Source organism: Pinus tabuliformis, chromosome 5_1, assembly GCF_031772625.1.
Source record: "Pinus tabuliformis cultivar Carrire ecotype Pingquan chromosome 5_1, CPIR1, whole genome shotgun sequence".
Taxonomy (NCBI): domain Eukaryota; kingdom Viridiplantae; phylum Streptophyta; class Pinopsida; order Pinales; family Pinaceae; genus Pinus; species Pinus tabuliformis.
This window is the reverse complement of record NC_142305.1, coordinates 50,393,914-50,410,940: the sequence shown is the minus strand read 5'-3', so window position 1 is coordinate 50,410,940 and position 17,027 is coordinate 50,393,914. Positions and strand designations below refer to the sequence as shown.

The following is a 17,027-nucleotide window of genomic DNA, read 5'->3' as shown; positions in this document are numbered from 1 at the left end:
AGGTGTCAGGATCATAATTCATTGAAGCTTGAGCCAGTAAAGAAGAGGCTCTCTCGAACTGAGAACAGGTATGTCACTGATCTGTAGGATCCCCGGCAAGATCACCTGCTGCATCCCGAGTAGCACGGACCCATTTTGGAAGCTGAGGAGCTGAAGGAGGATCCTGAGAAGGCGGGGGAGGATTTTCATCCTCGCTTTCATCATCTGAAGAAGAAATATTTTCAAAAATAGAAGAGATAGGGAGACGTGGCACATCCGCCGAACTAGGCTCGCAGGCCAATATATTTTCAGCAAACTTTACATCTCTTCTAATGATAACATTTTTGGACTTAAGTGGAATAAGTCTATATCCTTTGACATCTTCAGAATATCCAACAAAAATACATTTTTCACTCTTAGGTTCTAAAGCTTTATGTTTCTCATCTGGAATATGCGCCCATGCTTCACTTCCAAAAACACGAAAGTGACTTACATCTGGTTTGATTGAGCTCCATGCTGTTAGGATATTCCGACACATAGGATATATTAAGTTCAACTTGGTCTAGTATAGAGTTAGGTATAGAGTTAGGTAAAGTGTCTTTCTTTACCGTTGTACATTTTGTAACTTACAATCCGACGGTCACGATATGTAGTGATCCGACGGTTCACTCTCACCTCGGTATTACCGACACTTGATCCGTGGCTTGACACCCGATTGGTCCATGAGTTCTATTTAAAGCGCATGGAGGGTCATTGTTCGGGTAATCCGTGCATGAGAGAAGCTTATGTAAATTTTCATTCTTTGATTAATAAATTGCCTGTAGTACCCACGTTGGGACAGGCCGTGGACTGTTTCCCTCTTTGAGGGTTTTAACCACGTCAAAAATACTGGTGTATTGATCTGTGATCTGGTTGTGAGCGGTGTCCTTTTGGTATTCTTTCTGAGGAACTTACCCTGTAAATTCCTACATGGTATCAGAGCTATTTGAGGGCCGCGTCCGTTGGTGATCCAAATCTGAAGCCGGTAGAACTGCATGCGGCTGTCGTTTCCTAGATCTGCTGTTTCTGACTGCTTTCGGGCCGAGAGGACTGCTCTGTTGCGTTCGGAGCATCTGTTCCAGTGAGGAACCCCTTTCGTTTCACGCGAAAAGGTTTCCGGTAGCCCTAGCTGCGTCATTTTTCAGATCGGGAGGTATACAGTGTTTTTTGCAGTTTACTGTTATTTTCTCTCTGCTTATTTCGGTTTCGGTTTATTTAGCTTTTTTTTTAACCGGATCTATACCTTTCATTTCTGCGTATGCTCTTTGCCCTGCGACTCTGTGCGATCTGGGCAAATCAGAAACAGAAAGGAAAGATTTTTCTCATGCGTATGCTCTTTTCCCTGCACCTTAGTGTGATCTCGGAAAATCAGAAACATTGAGAAAAATATTTAGTTTTTCGGCTAAAGCTAACTTTGAGATTTTTTTTAAAAAAATTCTAGTTTTTTGGCTAAAGCTAACTTCGAGCCGCAAGGTTCGTTTTTCTTTGCATATTCGTGTTGGGTTTTGTGTTTTGTGTTTTGTAGGGAAAAAGAGCTTTCTCAAGGCAAGCACGCAAACCAAGGCCCCCCCCCTCTCTCTCTCTCTCTCTCTCTCTCAAATTTTTTGTATAGATCAATTGGTTCAAAGCTATTTTAAGAGAGTAGAGGTCTTGGGTTCAAGTCTCCATTTTGTGGGGGCGGATTTTTTCATTCCCGCACATTCGCGCACTTTGCCGGCAACGTCAACAATTTTTTTTCAAAAAGCCATAACTTCTTCATCCGGAAGCTTTTTTCAGAGCCGTTTTTTTTAAAACCGCCTATTTTTTCGAGATCTATCCATTGGAACACTTACTTTCAGCATCTTCAGCTTCAGTTTTTTTTTAAAAAATGGAAAGTCCATGCCAAGTCATTCTTGACAGCACTAACTACTTCCAATGGGTAGCCTACATGGAAGATTTACTTAGAAGTAAAGTCTCTTCAGAATAGCCACAGACCAAGAGAAGAAACCAAAAAATGAAGACAAGGCTGCAAAATGGGAAAATGACAAGATCAAGCACGTGGTTTGATAGGGATGTCTATTTCTCCTGATCTTAGATTCCACATTGCAGAACTTGAGACTCCTCATGAAGCATTAGAAAAACTCGCTAAAGTTTTTGGGATTAAAAATGAAATTAGAGCCCATCAACTTGAAAATGAGTTGCTTACTTTGGATCCTAATAATTTTTCTTGCATTGAAGATTTCTTGTCCAAATTCAAGACCCTTAGATATCTCTTGGAAGGTGTTAAAGTTAAGAAAGAAGATGGTAACCTTATTTATTCCATCCTTACTAAGTTGGGACCAGCCTACTCTGTATTTGTTTCCACTTTCCATTCTACAAGGGAAGCTTTCATTTGTCAAGGAAAAGACTACAAGGCCCCTTCCTTTGACTCCTTTTGTGATTCCTTAATAAGAGAACAAGAAAAACTCTTACACCTTGGTCTTCTTAATCTTGGAAACTCTTCCACGAAAGCGTTAGCCGCCCAGCAGCAACCAAATTCAAAGAATCCTAAGAAGTCATATCCTCAAAAGAATGGTCCTAAACCAACTCAGCCTCAAAATGAAAGATCATTTCAGCAAAATGATAAGACCAATAAAAACAAATGGAAGAAGACTGATAGACATTGTAACTTTTGTAATCGAGATGGCCACTTAGAATCTAAATGCTTTAAGAAGATGGAAGCCTTGGAAGCCGCAATGAAGAAACATAACATCCATGTGGAGCCTACTTCAACTTCAACTTCCGGAATGGCACTTTCTGCATGTCGTTGTCAATCATCTCAGTCTGGTTATGCATTAAATGTATCTTCTTCTTTTTCTCATTCTCATGAGTGGCTCATTGATTCTGGAGCCTCTTATCACATGGCCAAAAACCAAGCCATGTTTTCTTCTTTAAATGATTGTAACACCAAAAATATATATGTTGGTGATGATAGATCTCTTAATGTTGTAGGGACTGGAACTGTTCATCTAGACAATGGTCAGTTTAATGATGTATTATGTGTTCCAACCTTATCCTGCAACCTTCTATCTGTCTATCAGATAACTCATTCAGGTGAAGGTAAAATTGTTGAATTTTCACCTCATGATGTTGTAATCAAGGATCTAAAAGATCCTAAACAGATTCTAGCTACTGGTCTTGCTGATGATTCCACAAGGTTGTATAAGTTTCACAACTTTGGGTCATCCAATCTTCCCTCAGTATTTGTTGCTCATAATGATGAAGTGAGCAAACTTTGGCATGAGCGATTTGGTCACTTAAACTATCGCTCCCTTCAGCATCTATGTAAAGAAAATATGGTGACAGGTCTTCCTATGGTATCTTGCAGAGATGGTGTTTGTTCCGGATGTGTACTCGGAAAACATCATCGGGACAGTTTTGACAAACGTGCCTCTTGGCACGCCTCAGCCCCTTTACAGCTTGTGCACAGTGATTTATGTGGTCCTCTTCCTGTTGCTTCATTCTCTGGCTGCAAGTACTTCTTAACTTTCATTGATGATTTCTCCAGACGCACTTGGGTATACTTCTTAAAACTCAAGAGCGAAGTATTTAACACATTTTTGGCCTTCAAAGCCTTTGTTGAAAAACAATCTGGACATCAAATTCTTAAGCTAAGAACTGATAATGGTGGAGAATATGTTAAAAACACATTCATCAACTTTTGCACCGAAAATGGAATTCAAATGCAACATACTGTTCCATACACTCCACAACAAAATGGTGTAGCTGAAAGGAAAAATCGCACCTTAAAGGAAATGGCTAATTGTATGCTGCAATCTAAAGGACTCAGTCTTAGTTTTTGGGCCGAAGCAATTAATTGTGCAAATTATATAATCAATCGCACTCCTACTAAGGTTCTAGAGAATATCACTCCAGAAGAAGCTTGGAGTTCCATTAAACCAGATGTAAGTCACTTTCGTGTGTTTGGAAGTGAAGCATGGGCCCATATTCCAGATGAAAAGCATAAAGCTTTAGAACCTAAGAGTGAGAAATGTACTTTTGTTGGATATTCTGAAGATGTAAAAGGTTATAGACTTATTCCATTTAAGTCCAAAAATGTTATCATTAGAAGAGATGTAAAATTTGATGAAAATAAATCGGCCTGCGAGCCTAGTCCGGCGGATGTGCCACCTCTTCCTATCTCTTCTACTTTTGAAAACATTTCTTCTTCAGATGATGAAAGCGAGGATGATAATCCTCCCCCACCTTCTCAGGATCCTCAACTTCCAAGATGGGTCCGTGCTACTCGGGATGCAGCAGGTGATCTTGCCGGTGATCCTACAGATCAGCGACGTACACGTTCTCAGTTTGAAAGAGCCTCTTCTTTACTGGCTCAAGCTCCAGTAAATCATGATCCTGACACTTTTGCAGAAGCTTCAGGCCATCCACATTGGGAAGCAGCTATGAATGAAGAATATCATTCATTGATGACAAATGATACATGGGATCTTGTTCCTCTACCAAAGGGACGCAAACTTGTTAGATGTAAATGGGTTTACAGAACCAAGTATGGACCAGATGGGAAAGTTGATAAACATAAAGCTCGTCTCGTTGCTAAGGGCTTTTCACAGGTTGAAGGCATTGACTACACTGAAACCTTCTCCCCTGTTGCCAAAATGAACTCTATCCGCCTTGTTCTTTCCCTTGCTGCCTCTTTAAAATGGGAAGTCCATCAGATGGATGTTAAATCTGCCTTCTTGCATGGGGACTTGCAGGAAGAAATCTATATGGAACAACCCATTGGCTTCATACAAACAGACTCCAGCCTTGTTTGTCGACTTAAGAAATCCCTTTATGGTCTCAAGCAAGCTCCTCGGGCTTGGTATGCCAAAATGGATAGCTTTCTTTTAGAATCTGGCTTTTCTAGGTGTCATTCTGACAATACTGTCTACACCAAGAAAGTGGGCAACTCTCTTATCATCCTTGTTCTTTATGTTGATGATCTTATTCTTACTGGTAGTGATCCCAACCTTATAAACCATGTGAAGTCTAGCCTTAAAAAGAAATTTGAAATGACAGACTTAGGACACTTACACTATTTTCTCGGTCTTCAAGTCTTGCAATCCAAGGAGGGTATTTCCCTTTCCCAGTCCAAGTATGCTTGTGATATTCTTCGTCATTTTCACATGGAAGACTGTAAGCCAGCCCCTTCTCCCTTTCAGTCTGGAGTCAAACTTTCAGTCTCTTGTACTTCTCCTGAAGTTGATGCTACCTTATACCGTCAACTTGTAGGAAAACTCTTGTATTTAACCCATACTCGTCCTGATCTTTCCTTTGCTGTTGGCCTTGTTGCTCGTTTTATGCAAAACCCCCGTGAAAGTCATTGGAAAGCAGCTAAAAGAATACTTCGTTATGTTCGAGGTACAGTACAGTTTGGGATTCATTACAGTGCCAAAGCAGCTCCTCTATTAGTTGGTTTCACTGATTCTGATTGGGCTGGTGACCCTGATGATCGGAAGTCTACTGCCGGTTATGTCTTCACTCTTGGTTCAGGACCTATTACATGGGCTTGTAAGAAACAGGCTGCCATTTCTCTTTCGTCAGCAGAAGCAGAGTATCGTGGTGCCGTGGAAGCTAGTAAGGAAGCCTTGTGGCTTCGTCAGATCCTATCAGAGTTTGGCTTTGAGCAGCAGCATCCAACCACACTTTGGTGTGATAATCAAAGTGCCATTCAGCTATGCAAAGATCCAGTCCAGCATCAGCGCAGCAAACACATTGAACTACACATGCACTTCATCAGAAAGCTCATTCATGACCATGTTCTTGAAGTGCAATATTGTTCAACAGATGATCAGGTTGCAGACATCTTCACAAAGGCTCTCACAGAGGCGAAGTTCACTAAACTTCGATATATGCTTGGAGTTCAGGAAGTTGTCACTAAGGGGGGATAGGCTCTAGTGCCTCCTTCCTTCTCCTATTGTGTCATATTTGTAAATCCTTCAATCCTATCCCAAGTTGTTCTTAAGGGGGGATGTTAGGATATTCCGACACATAGGATATAGTTAAGTTCAACTTGGTCTAGTATAGAGTTAGGTAAAGTGTCTTTCTTTACCGTTGTACATTTTGTAACTTACAATCCGACGGTCACGATATGTAGTGATCCGACGGTTCACTCTCACCTCGGTATTACCGACACTTGATCCGTGGCTTGACACCCGATTGGTCCATGAGTTCTATTTAAAGCGCATGGAGGGTCATTGTTCGGGTAATCCGTGCATGAGAGAAGCTTATGTAAATTTTCATTCTTTGATTAATAAATTGCCTGTAGTACCCACGTTGGGACAGGCCGTGGACTGTTTCCCTCTTTGAGGGTTTTAACCACGTCAAAAATACTGGTGTATTGATCTGTGATCTGGTTGTGAGCGGTGTCCTTTTGGTATTCTTTCTGAGGAACGTACCCTGTAAATTCCTACACATGCTTCTTCTGGAGTGATATTATTTAAAACCTTAGTAGGAGTGCGATTTATTATGTAATTTGCACAGTTAATTGCTTCTGCCCAATAATTAAGACTAAGTCCTTTAGATTGAAGCATACAATTAGCCATTTCCTTTAAGGTGCGATTCTTCCTTTCAGCTACACCATTTTGTTGTGGAGTATATGGAACAGTATGTTGCATTTGAATTCCATTCTCAATGCAAAAGTTAATGAATGTGTTTTTAACATATTCTCCGCCATTATCAGATCTTAGCTTAAGAATTTGATGTCCAGATTGTTTTTCAACAAAGGCCTTAAAGGCCAAGAACATGTTAAATACTTCACTCTTGAGTTTTAAGAAGTATACCCAAGTGCGTCTGGAGAAATCATCAATGAAAGTTAAGAAATACTTGTAGCCAGAGAATGAAGCAACTGGAAGTGGACCACATAAATCGCTATGCACGAGCTGTAAAGGGGCTGAGGCATGCCAAGAGGCACGTTTTTCAAAACTGTCCCGATGATGTTTTCCGAGTACACATCCGAAACAAACACCATCTCTACAAGATACCATTGGAACACCTGTCACCATATTTTCTTTACATAGATTCTGAAGAGAGCGATAGTTTAAGTGACCAAATCGCTCATGCCAAAGTTTGCTCACTTCATCATTATGAGCAACAAATACTGAGGGAAGATTTGATGACCCAAAGTTGTGAAACTTATACAACCTTGTAGAATCATCAGCAATGCCAGTAGCTAAAATCTGTCTAGGATCTCTTAGGTCCTTAATTACAACATCGTGAGGTGAAAATTCAACGATTTTACCTTCACCTGAATGGGTTATCTGATGTATAGATAGAAGGTTGCCGGATAAGGTTGGAACACATAATACATCATTAAACTGACCATTGTCTAGATGAACAGTTCCAGTCCCTACAACACTAAGAGATCTATCATCACCAACATATATATTTTTGGTGTTACAATCGTTTAAAGAAGAAAACATGGCTTTGTTTTTGGCCATGTGATAAGAAGCTCCAGAATCAATGAGCCACTCATGAGAATGAGAAGAAGAAGATACATTTAGTGCATAGCCAGACCGAGATGTTTGACAACCACATGCAGAAAGTGCCATTCCTGAAGATGAAGTTGAAGTTGAAGATTGCTCCAAATGGATGTTATGCTTCTTCATTGCTGCTTCCAAGGCTTCCATCTTCTTAAAGCATTTGGATTCTAAGTGGCCATCTCGATTACAAAAGTTGCAATGTCTATCAGTCTTCTTCCCTTTGTTTTTATTTGTCTTATCATTTTGTTGAAATGATTTTTCATTTTAAGGTTGAAATTGCTTAGGACCCTTGTTTGGTTTAGGACCATTCTTTTTAGGCTACAACTTCTTAGGATTCTTTGGATTTGGTTGTTGCTGGGCGGCTAACGCTTTCTTAGAAGAGTTTCCAAGATAAAGAAGACCAAGGTGTAAGAGTTTTTCTTGTTCTCTTATTAAAGAATCACAAAAGGAATCAAAGGAAGAGGACTTGTAGGTTTGTCCTTGAGAAATGAAGGCTTCTCTTGTAGAATGGAAGGTGGAAACAAACACAGAATAGGCTGGTCCCAACTTAGTAAGAATGGAGTAGATAAGGCTACTATCTTCTTTCTTAACCTTAACACCTTCCAAGAGAAGTCTAAGGGTCTTGAACTTGGACAAAAAATCTTCAATGCAAGAAAAATTATTGGCGTCCAATGTAAGCAATTCATTTTCAAGTTGATGGGCTTTAAGTTCATTTTTAATTCCAAAGACTTTAGTAATTTGTTGTAGTGCTTCATCAGGAGTATCAAGTTCTGCAATATGGAATCTAAGATCTGTAGAAATAGACATCCCTATCAACCCACGTGCTTGGTCTTGCCTATTTTCCCATTTAGCTGCCTTATCTTCATCTTTCGGTTTGATCTCTTGGCTTGTGGCTATTCTGTAAAGACCTTTACTTCTAAGTAAATCCACAATGTAGGACCACCATTGGAAGTAGTTAGTGCTATCAAGAATGACTTGGCATGTACTTTCCATTTTTAACAGAAACTGAAGCTGTAGATGCTGAAACTAAGTGTACCAACGGAAAGATCTCGAAAAATTAGGCCGTTTCAAAAAAAACGGTTCTGAAAACGACTTCCGGATGAAGAAGTTATGGCTTTTTGAAAAAAAATTGATGAAGTCGCTGACGAAGTGCAGGAATGTGCGGAAATGAAAAAGTCTGCCCCCACAAAATGGAGACTTGAACCCAAGACCTCTACTCTCATAAATTAGCTTTGCACCAAGTGAGCTATACAAAAAGTTTGAGAGAGAGAGAGAGGGGGGGTTGATGCTTTGGGTTGCATGCTTGCTTTGAGAAAGCTCTTTTTCCCTACAAAACAAAAAACACAAAACCCAACACGGAAATACAAAAAAAACGAACCTTACGGCTCGAAGTTAGCTTTAGCCGGAAACTAAATATTTTCAAAAACGAACCTTGCGGCTCGAAGTTAGCTTTAGCCGGAAACTAAATATTTTCCTCAATGTTTCTGATTTTCCGAGATCACACTAAGGTGCAGCGGAAAAGAGCATACGCATGAGAAAAATCCTTCCTTTCTGTTTCTGATTTGCCCAGATCGCACAGAGTCGCAGGGCAAAGAGCATACGCAGAAATGAAAGGTATAGATCCGGTAATAAAAAAAGCTAAATAAACCGAAACCGAAATAAACAGAAAGAACATAACTGTAAACTACAAATAAACATTGTATACCTCCAGATCTTAAAAATAACGCAGCTAGGGCTACTGGAAACCTTTTCGCGTGAAACGAAAGGGGTTCCTCACTGGAACAGATGCTCCCAACACAACAGAGCAGTCCTCTCGGCCTGAAAGCAGTCAGAAACAGTAGATCTAGGAAACGACAGTCGGATGCAGTTCTACCGGCTTCAGATTTGGATCACCAACGGACGCGGCCCTCAAATAGCTCTGATACCATGTAGGAATTTACAGGGTAAGTTCCTCAAACAGAACACCAAAGGACACCGCTCACAAACAGATCACAGATCAATACACCAGTATTTTGACGTGGTTAAAACCCTCAAAGAGGGAAACAGTCCACGGCCTGAGCCAACGCAGCCACTTCAGGCAATTTATTAATAAAAGAATGAAAATTTACATATGCTTCTTTCATAGACGGATTACCCTACAAATGACCCTCCATGCGCTTTAAATAGAAATCATGGACCAATCGGGTGTTAAACCACGGATCAAGTGTCGGTAATACCGATGAGAGAATGAACTGTCGGATCACTACATATCGTGACCGTCGGATTGTAAGTTACAAAATGTACATAGTAAAGAAACACACTTTGCCTAACTCTATACCTAACTCTATACTAGACCAAGTTGTACTTAACTATTTCCTATGTGTCGGAATATCCTAACATCAGGAGCTGAGGTGAAGACAAAACCCAAGCAAGAGTGAGAAGAGCAATCACTAGGAGGAGCAATCACTAATCAAGGACAAAATTCAATGGCGTCCACATCCTACTTCAAGTCTAATGATAATCTTAATGATAAGTCTAATTATCATGCATGGAAGATGTCTCTTGATTTGACTTTAGAAGAGCAAGATGTTATGGATTATGCGCAGGGAAATATTTCGGAACCTCCTTCAAATGCATCGGTTGCTGCTAAGATAAAGTACAAGAAGGGTGAAGTCAAAGCAAAGAAGATCATTAGGGATTCTATTCATAAGCATTTAGTTGCTTACATCTTCTATTTGAACACATCAAAGGAGATATATGACAAGTTGGTTGGCATGTTCAAATCTAGCAATGCAAACCAAGTTCTTTTCCTCAAGAACAAGCTGAAGGATATGAAGAAGAGAAGAAATGAAAACATTCAATCCTACTTCATGAGGATTACTGAGATCAAAAATGATCTTTTGATTGGAGAAGTTATTGTTGATAGGGAGCTTACTCTCATTGCCCTTGGAGGACTCCCTCGTGAATGGCATGTGTTCAACACTACTATTCTTAACAACGACAGGATTCCAGGTTTTGAAGAATTGTTGACTAGATGTTCTCAAGAAGAAACAAGGATGATGGAACTAGATATGCCTTCAAATAGGAATGATCCTATTGCATTCTCCGCTCATGCTAAAAAGAAGAATAATGCAGGTTCAAAGAAGCAATGTCAAGGAAGGCCGAATTTCAAAAATGCAAGGAACGGAAGATGCTTCATTTGCAACAAGTTTGGCCACTATGCTAGGGAGTGTCCTAATAAAAGGGATACACCTCATGATGATGACAACAACAATTTCAAAGGCAACAACAATCAAAGGAACCGCAGATTCAACAACTGAGGAAAAAGGAATGCTCCCGCTCCTCATCAAGGAAATGGTCGCCCTCCCAAGAGATCAAGAAACACCAGGTATGATGAATCTAATGTTGTTGATAACAAGCAAAAAGAATTATATTATATATCTGCCCTCTCCACTGCATTCTCCTCCGGACACTTTGGGAAATTGGTTGATTGATAGTGGTGCCTCAAGGTACTTCACTAGGTATAAAGAAGCTCTTTCAAATCTGATTGAAAGTGATACAAATTTGGAAATTATCCTTGGAGACAATGCCACCTATCCGATGAAGGGAGTCGGGAATGTTACTCTTCAATTGAATCAAGGTAATACCATTCATGTACAAGAAGTACTATATGTACCCGATCTAAAGAAGACTCTAATATCTATCTCGGTGATGGAGGACAAAGGATTCAAGGCAGCATTCATCGATGGGAAGGTACGTGTGTGGGATAAAAAATTCAAAGATGCATTTACACTTCGATTTAGGGTTGATAGCCTATATCAAGTTGGAGGAAGTCCATTGGGAGCTATGTCTTGCAACACATCATTTCAATCCGAATTATGGCACCAGAGATTTGCTCATCTACATTATAAGGCTCTACTCGATGTGAGGAAGAAGGGGACAGGTATGCCCGAATTTAAAGTAGAACATTAAGGTGTTTGTCAGGGGCATGCCGAAGGAAAGCATACAAGGGGACCATTCCCCTCAAGTGATAGCAAGACTACCGACAAATTGCAATTGATTCATTCTGATCTATCTGGTATGCTACCCGTGAACTCATTGGGAGGATATTTATATTATGTTATCTTTATGGATGATTTCTCTCGCAAGGCTTGGATATATTTCTTAAAGAAGGATGAAGTATTCTCATGGTTCCGTTCTTTCAAAGCTTTGGTCAAAAATCAAACTAGGAAGAAGATCAAAATATTAAGGATCGATAATGGAACGAATATGAATCAAATGAGTTCAATAATTATTGTAGAGAAGTTGGCATTATGAGGGAGACTACTACCGCATATACTCCTAAGCAAAATGGTGTTATTGAAAGGAAAAATCATTCTATCGTTGAGGCCACCAGCGCCATGCTTCATGATCAAAGCCTTTTGAAGTTCTTATGGGCCGAAGCTACAAACACCATTGTGTATGTTCAAAATAGATGCCCTCATCAAGCATTGGACTCCAAAACTCTCGAAGAAGTTTTCACCAGTAAAAAACCTAATGTTTCACTTTAGAATTTTTGGTAGTCCCATATATTTTCATGTGCCAAAAGAAAAGAGAAGCAAATTGGATGCTTCTGGGAAGAAAGGAACATTTGTGGTCCGCAGTGAAACTTCTAAGGCATATAGAATCTATGTGCCTGGCCACAGAGAAGTGGAGATAAGTCATGGTGTCACCTTCGATGAGGATGTTGCCCTTGGGAAGATTAGTAACCTTCCTCTTCGAAGGAAGGACAAAGAAGTAGGGAGAACCGCAAGATGAGCCGATGCCCGATGCTGAAGGACCAATGGATCCCATTGATCCACTCCCTCGTGAGCCCTCCTCAAAAAGGAGACCCTCATGGCTTAGGGAGACTCTCGAAGATGTCGAGGGATATGTTGCACCTAAGGGGAGATTTCGTGAAAGCAAGAAGCCGAATAGGTACTAGGGGTACTTAAATGCAATGAACACCATTGTTCAATCTGAACCTTGTGCATTTGAAGAAGCAGTAAAGCACCAAGTTTGGAAGGATGCTATGAACGAAGAGTATGAGTCGATTATGAAGAATGATGTCTGGGATGTGGTCCCTACACCCAAGGACAAATCTATTGTCACCTCGAAATGGCTCTACAAGATCAAGCATGGAGCTGATGGAAGTGCTGAAAAGTTCAAGGCTAGATTTGTTGCTCGAGGCTTCTCTCAAAAGGAAGGTGTGGACTACGATGAGATATTTGTACCTGTTGCCCGATATACCACCATCCATTCGATTATAGCCCTTGTTGCCTCGCAAGGATGCAATCTACACCAGATGGATGTCAAGACTACCTTCTTGCATGATTCACTTAATGAGGAAGTCTATGTAGAACAACCTAAGGCATTTGAAGTTCAAGATCGTCTGACACATGTATGCAGGTTGAAGAAAGCCCTCTATGGGTTGAAGTAAGCACCCCAGGCTTGGTATGAGAGGATTGATAGCTATCTGATAAAGCTGGGATTTACAAGAAGTGAAGTTGATCCGAACCTTTATTTTAAGGTTGAGAATGACAGACCTCTCATCTTGGTACTCTATGTGGACGATCTCTTTCTGACAGGTGCATACCCTCTTATTCATCAATGTATGAGGGAGTTGGCTTCTGATTTCAAAATGAAGGACCTAGGACTGATGCATTACTTCTTACGGTTGGAGGTCTGGCAAAAGCCAAGTGAGATTTTCCTTTCTCAAGGAAAATATATTGCGAAGATACTTAAAAGATTTGGGATGGTGGACTGCAAGTCCGTGACTACTCCAATGGAACTTAACTTCAAGAAGGTATGCGGAAGTGCTGTTGGGCCCAATTTGGGAAATCCTTCTAAGTATCGTCAACTCGTGGGGGCCCTGATGTTCTTGGTGAACTCCCGTCCAAACATATGTTTTGTAGTGAATACATTGAATCAGTTTATGGTCGAACCTCATCACATACATTAGATTGCTGCCAAGAATCTCTTGAGATATCCCCAGTGCACAATCACTTATGGACTGATATACACTGCTGGGAATGTGAGGCTCCATGGTTACTCCGATGCAGACTGAGCTAGCAACGTGGTGGATCGCAAAAGCACATTTGGATGTTGCTTCTGTCTAGGTTCTGCTTCGATATCATGGATGAGCAAGAAGCCGAAGTCGGTTGCCTTGAGCACCAATGAGGTCGAATACATTGCTGCTAGTATGGCCTCCTATGAAGTTGTTTGGTTGAGGAAGCTCTTTAGTGAGTTGTTTGGACATGTGCTGGATACCACCATGATCTATTGCGACAACCAAATTGGGATTCGTCTTTCTAAGAATCCTATGCTTCATGACCATTCGAAGCATATGGATATCAGGTACCACTTTATCTGAAATATGGTACAACGGGGAGCAATAAAGCTCCAACACATTGGGATTGATGATTAGGTCATTGATATTCTTAAGAACCCCTGGCGAAGGTCAAATTCTTAACCTTACGTGAATGACTTGGAGTCGTGGAGAGACCCTCTTATGAGGGTCCCGTATGAGATGGATGTTGAGCTCTCGAAGCTCCAGGGGTCTTGGGTTACTTCTTAGATCAATGAGCGCCCATAGGGTGAGTGGTTCACCTTCCCCTAATGGTGCATGATGTACAGGGTGAGTGGTTCACCTCCCCTACGATACCCCATCTTGAGATATGCATAGGATGAGTGTTTCACCTTCTCCGGTCGGCACATCCTACCTATGCAGTCTAGGACTCATGGGAAGTACCTCTCATTTGGCCAATGAGTAGGGAAATGAGGATAGGGACCATAGTACTACCAATGGACGCATCGTGTACTACCATACCCCCTATGCTAAGATGTTGATATTGATCTGGGATCAATAGAAACTGACTTCGAGTCAGTTAAGAGTGGTATGACACACTCTATTATTGGAGACTGACTTCGGATCAATGAAGAATGGTCTGATACATTCTCAATCATTTCTTCTTTCTTCATGGTTCAACAGAGCACAGACAGGGATGGTTTTGATTATCAGACAGTTTGGCAAGTGAAGTTCTCCCTAGTTGAGAGCGAGTGTTAAATTTGGCAACTAAGGCCAAACTTCACCTTGGACAACTCATATGAGGCAGCTGATATTTTTATTGGATTCCTCTCTCTGAGAGGTGTAGGAATGATCTAAAGACCATCCCATTCTGACACGTACAAATGGAATTATGAATTTATTTTGATTATGGACAAATTGTCAAGGTCGGCCAGCCATCTAATTTGCACCCTCAAGCCCACAACGTTGCATATAAATACAAGGAGCCTCCTCATTTTGGCATCTCACTCACACTCATTCTTCTCTCTCTCCTTCGTTGATTGGGTACGAATTTCAAAGGCAGCTCTCCACACATGCGAAGAAGGACTGTACTTTTTTGTTCCAGTTGTTGACCACTGTTGACCAAAATTGCAAGTGGTTGTTTTGACTTGCATTGACCAACGTTGACCGGTTTTGACTATGGTTTTGTGTGGAGGATCTCTATTTGGGTAGGCCATATTTCTGGGCATAGAAATCGAGGTTGTTTGACCATTGTTTGACCAGCGTTGACTGCAGAAGGTTTTGTTGCAACATCGACTTTCGTTGATCAAATTTGACTGGACTTTTTTGGACTGTTTTTGGGCTAATTTGACTAGCTGTTGGAGGCCGAGTTGCCCAAGTTTGACCGAGATGTTTGGAGGTCAAAATCTGCCTATTGACCAACATTGACTTTCTGGTTAGGGCTTTCTATTACTGCTCTTTGACTAGTTAGATTTAACTTTGATTGGGCAAGCGAAAATTCTATATTATACTCTCTCTCTGTTGAACTTTTGAGGAATTATAAGAAGAATTGATCAAGGGTTTCCCCATATTGGGGTTTGTCCTTGGCTGGCGCCATATCTTGTGTCCTCTTGTCTTGGCTTGTCTTTTATTGTTATTGTTTATGTTCTATCTGCATTTTACTATCATGTTGATGTGATTGCTAAACCAGATATTGATATTGGGCTCATAAGAAAATTGAATTAAACTTGTTGTTAAGCATAGAACATACCATTGTTATCTAAAATTAACACCAAGAGACCTTGGAAGTTGAATCCAACTACCATGAACATTGTACTTATATGTCTATCCTCTTAATGAAAATGTAATTCCACGTTGTGCGCAGTCCAACATATAGAAATAACTAGCACTAAATATCTCTCTGCGAAAATATGATCTGGTAATATTGGCTAACAAATTTTCTTGGAGTAGACTAAAAGAATCTGAAACCACCAAACCGGATTATAGTCAAAGTGAACTCTGAACTTTGATGCTGAGAGAGAAACATTACAATTCAAGTTCTCCCGTAATCATATATCCGCAAGAACGACCATAGTGCATGGTGAAATTTCTTTCACCAGACAACTATCTAAACTAACTTCATTGCAGACAAAATGGATTAGACAAAATAGAATCGATTTATTATGGGAGACAAACTTTATAAGGGAATATTGTTTACTTGAGAAATGAAGCAAAATAAAAGTAAACATTGCCAATACTAGAATAAATGTGATCTACAGTATAGATAACAAAGCCAAACTGGCAAGCAGAATCATGAAAGATTATGACAGTAGTGATCAAACAAAGGGGACAAAAGAGAAGCAGATACTCTAAACCACAACAATATGGAAAGGAGAATTTTGACTTAAAACTACTCAAGAGCAATAAAACCACAAAGCATGTAATCAGAATGTATTTGTGGTAAAGCAAGCTGTCAATTTTTGGTCTGTTCTATGCTTAAGAGCAATTTACTTCAATTTCCTTATTAGACCAATATCAATATCCAGATTAGCAATCACATTAGCATGATAGTAAAATGCAAATAGAACATAAGCACAAACAGTAGAAGACAAGCCAACACAAGAGGACACAAGATGTGGCAACAGCCAAGGACAAACCCCAATGTGGGGAAACCCTTGATCAATACTTCTTATATTCTTCAATAGTTCAGCAGAGAGAGAGATAGTACAAACATACAAAACTGATATTTTATGACAGCAGCAGTAAAGCTCACCACTGGTCAAACATGGCAGAATTCTACCTCTAGGTAGCTTGATCAAACCTAGGCAGCTTTGGCTTGCAACTATAAATACAATCAGCCCAAACATTGCTCATAAATCTGATTTCATTCTGCAGTAGATAGTTGTTCTTATTAGGGTACTTGCAACAGCCCTAAGCTTCCTTGACGGAATTGATTTGTTGATCTGGTTAGGGCACTTGAATAAGTCCTTCCATGAAATTGTGGCACATCCTTGACTGCCCTTAGCAACCCTCACTATGGTGTTATGGCCTGCGGCCTAGGACATAGTAACCGTCTCCAATCTAGTGTCTAACCACCCTTAATGCGGCAGCATTTAGTCCATAAGAATACCAACACTTTAACTTGCTACAATGTTGCAATTCTGAGATTGGTTAGGACACTAACCACAGTCCCTAACACCCCATCAAACTGGCCCAGAATTGCTCCT

The 17,027-nt window shown here is 40.4% G+C and overlaps 1 protein-coding gene across 3 annotated transcripts in view; it reads right to left on the bottom strand.

Annotated features, from left to right (window-relative positions):
- LOC149163405 (transcription factor-like protein DPB) overlaps positions 1–17,027 on the bottom strand; it is a 145,951-nt gene that overhangs the window by 76,568 nt on the left and 52,356 nt on the right. The window lies entirely within an intron of this gene.